The sequence below is a fragment of the Triticum dicoccoides genome, chromosome 3A (genome assembly GCF_002162155.2).
Source record: "Triticum dicoccoides isolate Atlit2015 ecotype Zavitan chromosome 3A, WEW_v2.0, whole genome shotgun sequence".
NCBI classification, from domain to species: domain Eukaryota; kingdom Viridiplantae; phylum Streptophyta; class Magnoliopsida; order Poales; family Poaceae; genus Triticum; species Triticum dicoccoides.
Genome location: NC_041384.1, coordinates 688,987,614 through 688,995,054, shown reverse-complemented (window position 1 = coordinate 688,995,054; position 7,441 = coordinate 688,987,614).

The following is a 7,441-nucleotide window of genomic DNA, read 5'->3' as shown; positions in this document are numbered from 1 at the left end:
TTTCAGAGTGAAACATAAAACACATGACCAAAAACATGAAACTATCTCAGGAATAACAATGTTTACACATCATTCTTCTGGTACTGCAACAATTTAACCTCAGTTTGAGTCAATCTATACCTACTAATAAAGTAAGGTGCGTTTCTTTGATTTTTTGATCGGTTCACCATTGAAAAAGTTTATTTTCTATCCTGTGTGGTACTTAATTTTTGTGCGCCCCTCTGCTAGAAAAGAATAAATGGTTTCTCTAGAATTTTGTATGTGGGCCTTGCGCGCTGTGGCCCAGTGAAGCCAGCCCACATTATTTCTTGCACACGCAACAAGGAAAACCCAACCTGTCGCCTGCTGCGGCAAATAGTCGGAGCTTGGCACAGGACGCCGAGGACTGGACCAGCCCGTTTTTGTTGTTTTAGGTGTTGTGTTTCTACTTTTTTTCTGTTCGTTTCTCCTTTTCTTTCCTGTTTCTTTTTTCTATTCCAAGTTTATTTTTTTTCTGTTTTCCACAAATATGAATTTTCAAAAAATGATCAGAATTTCAATATTTGTTCAATTTTTTGAAAAATGTTCAGAATTCCAAAATACTGTTTCTATTTTGAAAAATAACAGGAACTTTAAATTTTGTTATAGATTCCATTTTTTTTCAAAATTCAACAAATGTTTCCAATTTTTCCAAAAATATATGAGTTTTATGAAATTGGTTGAGATTTCCAAAAAATGCATTTTAAACAGTGTACAAAATTTGAAGAATATTCTTGTTTTAGAGAAATGTTCACCAAATCAAAAATAAATTTTGCGTTTACAAAGACACATTTTCTAAAATTGTTTTGAATGTTCAAAACATGTTCTCCTTTCCAAAATTTATTCAAAAATTCAAAATATGTTCTGTTTTTAATAAAAGATTCATGTTTTCCAAAAAAGATTTTGAATTTCAAAAAATGTTTGTGTTTCTTCAGAAAATGTATGGAATTTTCAAAAAAGCTATTCGCATTATTAAAAAGTGTTTGGGATTTCAAAAATTATTCATGTTTCCAAGAATAGTTGGTAATTCATAACAATTATTATTTTTTGAAAATTGAGAAAAAACAAAAAAGAAGAACAAAAGGTGTTTCAAATATGTGTATGTTCTTAAACATTCGAGCTGGCCTTTGGTTTTTGCAGGGCGTATTTGTTCGAGTGGCTAGCAGCACCTGGTTGGGTCTTTGAGGTCATGAGTTCGATCCTTCAACGCGTCGTTCTTCTTGGATTTTTACTCGCGACTTACAAAATACAAGTCGTTTCGGTGCCTGCTAGTGTGCTGGCCCAAACGCGAACGGTTGTGCGTCCCAAACACTATTTGACGCAACTAGTGTCAAATACTAGCTCCCACACCGTTGGCACCAGAAAAAAATTTGCTCTGCCGCCCAGGCAGTATTGGGCCTCAGTCGCACTCTGCTGCTATTCCTGCTCCGCATCCAGACCATCGATCCTCGCCGAGTGAGGCAAAATGTTTTGTGGCCATAAGGAATTGAATTTGCGATGTCCCGTCTAGTTCCTTAGGCGGATGCCAACTGAGCTTAGTCGGTCTTGTTACGTGTTACATAAAAATGGCTGGTCCACCTATCTCTACTCCTAATGTCTGAGTTGGTTAAATAATATGGTTTATTTTCGTCCCATCACTTTCAACCCTTTTTTCGCTGGGTTTTTTCATCCCCCTCCCACCATCTCTCCCACTTTAATTTTTTTCTCCTTCGCAACTAAAACCGAATCGCGTCTGATCCTCTTCTCATTTATTCGTGCTTACTTTCGCATATGTCGATTGAATTCAATCATGTAAATATTTGTTAACTAACAATTCAGAAATAATACCATATAGATGAGATCAGCTTCCAAATAGATCACCTCTCTTTCCGATTTATTTTTCTCACCGATCCCCTTCCATACTTCTCTACTCCTAATGGGGCAGTCTGCGACAGTGATGGTAAGCCACGTCGTCGTTCGTTTCTCTCGTTTCGTACCCCCACCCCCACCTCGATCGAAGGGAGTCATTCCCGATTGATTTTTTTCGTCGAAAAAAGTCAAACAACCCTCTCTCTGGCTCCCGAACACTCCATTCCCTAGCCTACTCACCCGATCCAATCGCCGCCATAACAACACAGGGGCCGCAATGACAGCAGCCCGCGTGGAGGCGTCCCTCTATGTGGCATGGCGGCGACACAACGCTCGCTACTGCGGCCGCCCGGGGCTTTGCAGCCACCGGCGGATGCTCCGGTGCGGGCGCAAGCAGCGCGACGGCGCACACCACTGCTGTCGCTGCCAGCGGCTGCGGCTGCAGCCGGTGGCCCCTAAGACAATCAGTGATTCAACTGTCCAAGCCCCTCGGTCGCTGGCCTCCTCTCCTCCGTCCACTGATGTTTCACTCCCTCCCGCGAGTGGCCTCCCTCTGCTTCGCGATCGAGATGGATTGATGTGGACTGTGGAGATTGCGAGCATTGGCAGGCCAAAGGCATTGAGGTGCACGACGTGGAGGACCTCGCAACGCCGGGGAGGGCGAGGTAATCTTCCCGGTGGCCGCCACCGGCGTCAACCGCAAGACATGGTCTACCCGCTCTAAGCCATTGGCAACCAGGTGAGGTCGATGCACCTTCTCCCCTGCGTGTCCCCGTGGTGAATGTCTTGGAGAGAGGGGGGAAGGGGCCTTGGTCGGGGATGGACGAGGATGACGGGCAACTGGATCGCTGGACGTGGGGAATCACGGGAGATCTCAACTCTGCCATGCAGCACCATCCGATAAGCTCACCCCCCGGAGCTGGAACACCTCTGCAATGCCAGCGCGCCTGCAGCAGTTCCGGCTGCTGGGCAGCCTCGGCACGGGCAGCTCACGACCGCTGATGTTTTTCTAGGCCTTCAACCTTGGGCAGGCACTCATGTTCAGTGAGGTCTTCAAGGAGGGCGAACCTTGCTAGACGTCTCTGCCAAATCCATCAGAAAGGGATTCCAAGGTGAGCAATGTATTGATGCCTATGTTATTTCCTCTCAATGGTGAACCATCTGGTGTATGAACGCGTGAAATCACCAACAAAGCAATGTCACTTCCTTGCAGTTTGCAGTATCTCCAACAATCATGCCAATGTTTGACATCATTTACAGTTCCTATATTTATAGCTTAATGCAAGAATTGGCATTGGTTATAAAATTCCCTTGATTTAATTTTCTGAATGTTAGAACATTGACAACTTGTGACTTGACCATGTTTTATTTCCATTGATTTTCTGATCCGAGGGTCAATAATGTTGACAACTTCTAACATAACCATGGTTCATTTTCTGATGGCTAGCAAGTAACATACCCATACTGACAGCTTGTGACATGCTGATGGTTCATTTTCTGATAGCTAACATGGGTCATCAACAGTTGTGCTCATACCTATTCTGATCGCTAACATGGGACATCATTAGTTGTGCCCTTGATTCGTTTTTTCTGATGGTTAAGAACATTAATAACTTGCGACACTTACGCTCTTAATTTTTGCCTCTTGGTCTGTCGTTGTTGTGCAGGTGTAATTAGGAGGCACAACTTCAAGCTTGGTCTGATGACTCACGGTTCTAAGAGCCACAAAGCCTTAATTAGATTCGGGCGGCGCAGGAACTAACCCAGAGTGGGTGTACAAGTGGAAGATGACGCCCAGGAGGATGGGCAGAACCAAGGAAGCTCAAGATCGTCAATGATCTTAAAGTTGTGATGATCAATGGAGCCATTACTCCATGCGAATCTTCTCCACATTACACTTGCCAAGATCATTGGAAAGGACATTCGCACGATCCATTTCATTTTGTACCACATTAGGGTTTTCTTCTCCTATAATCCATAATCTAAGGTGGTCTATAATTTGTACCTTTTATGCTAGAGTCTCCCACAATGTATCTTCTTTTGAAGTTACATTGGTGCGGCACCTAATTATAGATTATTTGCAGCTAATATTTGTTCGCCGCCTTCTAATTTTGTTATTCACACCATGTTTCAAGAGAAAAAGTGCAGCTCCATAAATGCGAGCTGGTCATGAGTGGAAGTGGAGCTGAAGGTACCACAATAGGTCGTCAACGCCCTCCAATGCTGCAAGGTTATTCATACTGTATAACGTGTACTGAGTGGTATGAGAACTAATTACAGAACAAGTATAATTTTTCACAAAATAAACTTGTAGTATGATATTTTTTTTCACGGGTCAAAATAAACTTGCAGCCCCTGGCTAGTAGCGCCAAAAGGTGCAAAGGTGGGCCGTGGAGGTGGGAGATAGACAAGAGAATATGGTAGAAAAGGAGAGCACTTTAACGATAAAAAGGAAGTCGCCAATGCAGCCCGTTGCAACGCATGGGCATTCTACTAGTACTCTTAAAAGGTGTGTACTTCAGATATGCAGTAGTATACAGAACTGGGTACTTCTTGTGAGTTGTGGCTTTGTGAGGAACCATCAGTTGTATATACAATTTTCCTAGTTTATGGGCCTAATAGTTGATACCAGTTTAGTAAATGTCTCTAAATGCATCAAGTGTAGCTCTAGGATCTGCAAACAAACATCAAATGAGAAAAACCCCCGTCAAAAACGACTATTTCCTATACACTAAAAAATGGTCTTATTTTCATACTTTCAAGACTTCGTGCTCGAGCATAACTCCTTGGGTACCGATCAAGAAGCCACCCTCCTTCTCCCACATCAGGCTGTGATAGTCGTGAGACAACCATCTATATGAAATAACAACCATCATTATTAGCTCATAAACTTCTACCAACTACAAAGAACCTGAGAATTGAACCACATACATCTGCCACAGCTTGGCCCGGGACATGATGCCATAGTCCATATAAGATCCCCAGTTCATATATGAACTAAACCATACTACAAGAAATTAAAAATATCAGATTTAGAACATAGCAGGCTATTGATCAAAATAAACATGTTTACTGCCAAAAACAACGCCTAATTTTGTAGCAAATATCAGAAAAAAGACTCATTAATCTGTTAACTACTTTCAGATACATGCCCACCGTTTAAGAGTTTATATTTTTAGTAAATGTTGAACAGATCCAGGTAATATGTTTGTGCCACATGAAAATGGAATTATGAGTTAATATTATCTTAAAAGTATAAAATGTTGAACAGATTCATGTAAAATATCCGTGCCACATAAAAATGGAAGGAATATAAAGGTGAATTCATGCAATAAACCAGGTAAAATGTTATGTCTGCCTCACGTGAAATACATAACACAACAAAATAGAAAGAAATGAACTTGGGATCGGCACTGAAGCTCAGACAGCGGCTATCAGCACTGATGACATCATCATTTTTTTAGCACAAATAGAAGGAATCGAAGCAATAGTTTTCTATTAAAAGAATTACCTTCTCAACAATCATACGATATTGCATCCCGTTGCCTGACGCGGGCGCCCCAGAGATCTTCACCTCCAGTGTTGTGCCAACAATGAGGGTTAAGACTTAGGTGGGCAGCCCCATCTCCTTAGCCATGTGCACTGCCAACTCCCATGGCGCCGTCAGTGACGACGCAGGTCATCGAAGGGACCCCCTCCATGGCTCCATCCTTTCGATCGTCTCAACGAGCTAACTGACGTGGCTAGCGCTACAAGTTTATTTTGACCCGTGAAAAAAATATCATACTACAAGTTTATTTTGACCCGTGAAAAATTATACTTGTTCTGCAATTAGTTCTCATACCAGTCAGTACACGTTATACAGTATGAATAACCTTGCAGCATTGAAGGGCGTTGACGACCTATTGCGGTACCTTCAGCTCGACTTCCACTCATGACCAGCTTGCATTTATGGAGCTGCACTTTTTCTCTTGAAACATGGTGTGAATAACAAAATTAGAAGGCGGCGAACAAATATTAGCTGCAAATAATCTATAATTAGGTGCCGCACCAATGTAACTTCAAAAGAAGATACATCGTGGGAGAATCTAGCATAAAAGGTACAAATTATAGGAGAAGAAAACCCTAATGTGGTACAAAATGAAATGGATCGTGCGGATGTTCTTTCCAATGATCTTGGCAAGTGTAATGTGGAGAAGATTCGCATGGAGTAATGGCTCCATTGATCATCACAACTTTAAGATTATTGAAGATCTTGAGCTTCCTTGGTTCTGCCCGTCCTCCTGGGCTTCATCTTCCACTTGTACACCCGCTCTGGGTTAGTTCCTGCTCCGGCCGAATCTAATTAAGGCTTTGTGGCTCTTGGAACCGTGAGTCATCAGACCAAGCTTGAAGTTGTGCCTCCTAATTCCACCTGCACAACAACGACAGACCAAGAGGCAAAAATTAAGAGCATAAGTGTCGCAAGTTATTAATGTTCTTAACCATCAGAAAAAACGAATCAAGAGCACAACTGATGATGTCCCATGTTAGCGATCAGAATAGGTATGAGCACAACTGTTGATGACCCATGTTAGCTATCAGAAAATGAACCATCAGCATGTCACAAGCTGTCAGTATGGGTATGTTACTTGCTAGCCATCAGAAAATGAACCATGGTTATGTTAGAAGCTGTCAACATTATTGACCCTCAGATCAGAAAATCAATGGAAATAAAACATGGTCAAGTCACAAGTTGTCAATGTTCTAACATTCAGAAAATTAAATCAAGGGAATTCTATAACCAATGCCAATTCTTGCATTAAGCTATAAATATAGGAACTGTAAATGATGTCAAACATTGGCATGATTGTTGGAGATACTGCAAACTGCAAGGAAGTGACATTGCTTTGTTGGTAATTTCATGCGTTCATACACCAGATGGTTCACCATTGAGAGGAAATAACATAGGCATCAATACATTGTTCACCTTGGAATCCCTTTCTGATGGATTTGGCAGAGACGTCTAGCAAGGTTCGCCCTCCTTGAAGACCTCACTGAACATGAGTGCCTGCCCAAGGTTGAAGGCCTAGACAAACATCAGCGGTCGTGAGCTGGCCCTGCTAAGGCTGCCCAGCAGCCGGAACTGCTGCAGGCGCGCTGGCATTGCAGAGGTGTTCCAGCTCCGGGCGGGTGAGCTTATCGGATGGTGCTGCATGGCAGAGTTGAGATCTCCCGTGATTCCCCACGTCCAGCGATCCAGCTGCCCGTCATCCTCGTCCATCCCCGACCAAGGCCCCTTCCCCCCTCTCTCCAAGACATTCACCACGGGAACATGATAAGTCGCCAACGTATCTATATTTTTTGATTGCTTCATGCTATATTATCTACTGTTTTGGACTAGATTGGACTTTATTTTCCACTTTTATATTATTTTTGGAACTAACCTATTAACCGGAGGCCCAACCCAGAATTGCTGTTTTTTTGCCTATTTCAGTGTTTCGGAGAAACGGAATATCAAACGGAGTCCAAACGGAATGAACCTTCGGAAACGTGACTTTCTCATCAGATAAGATCTAGGAGACTTGGACCCTTC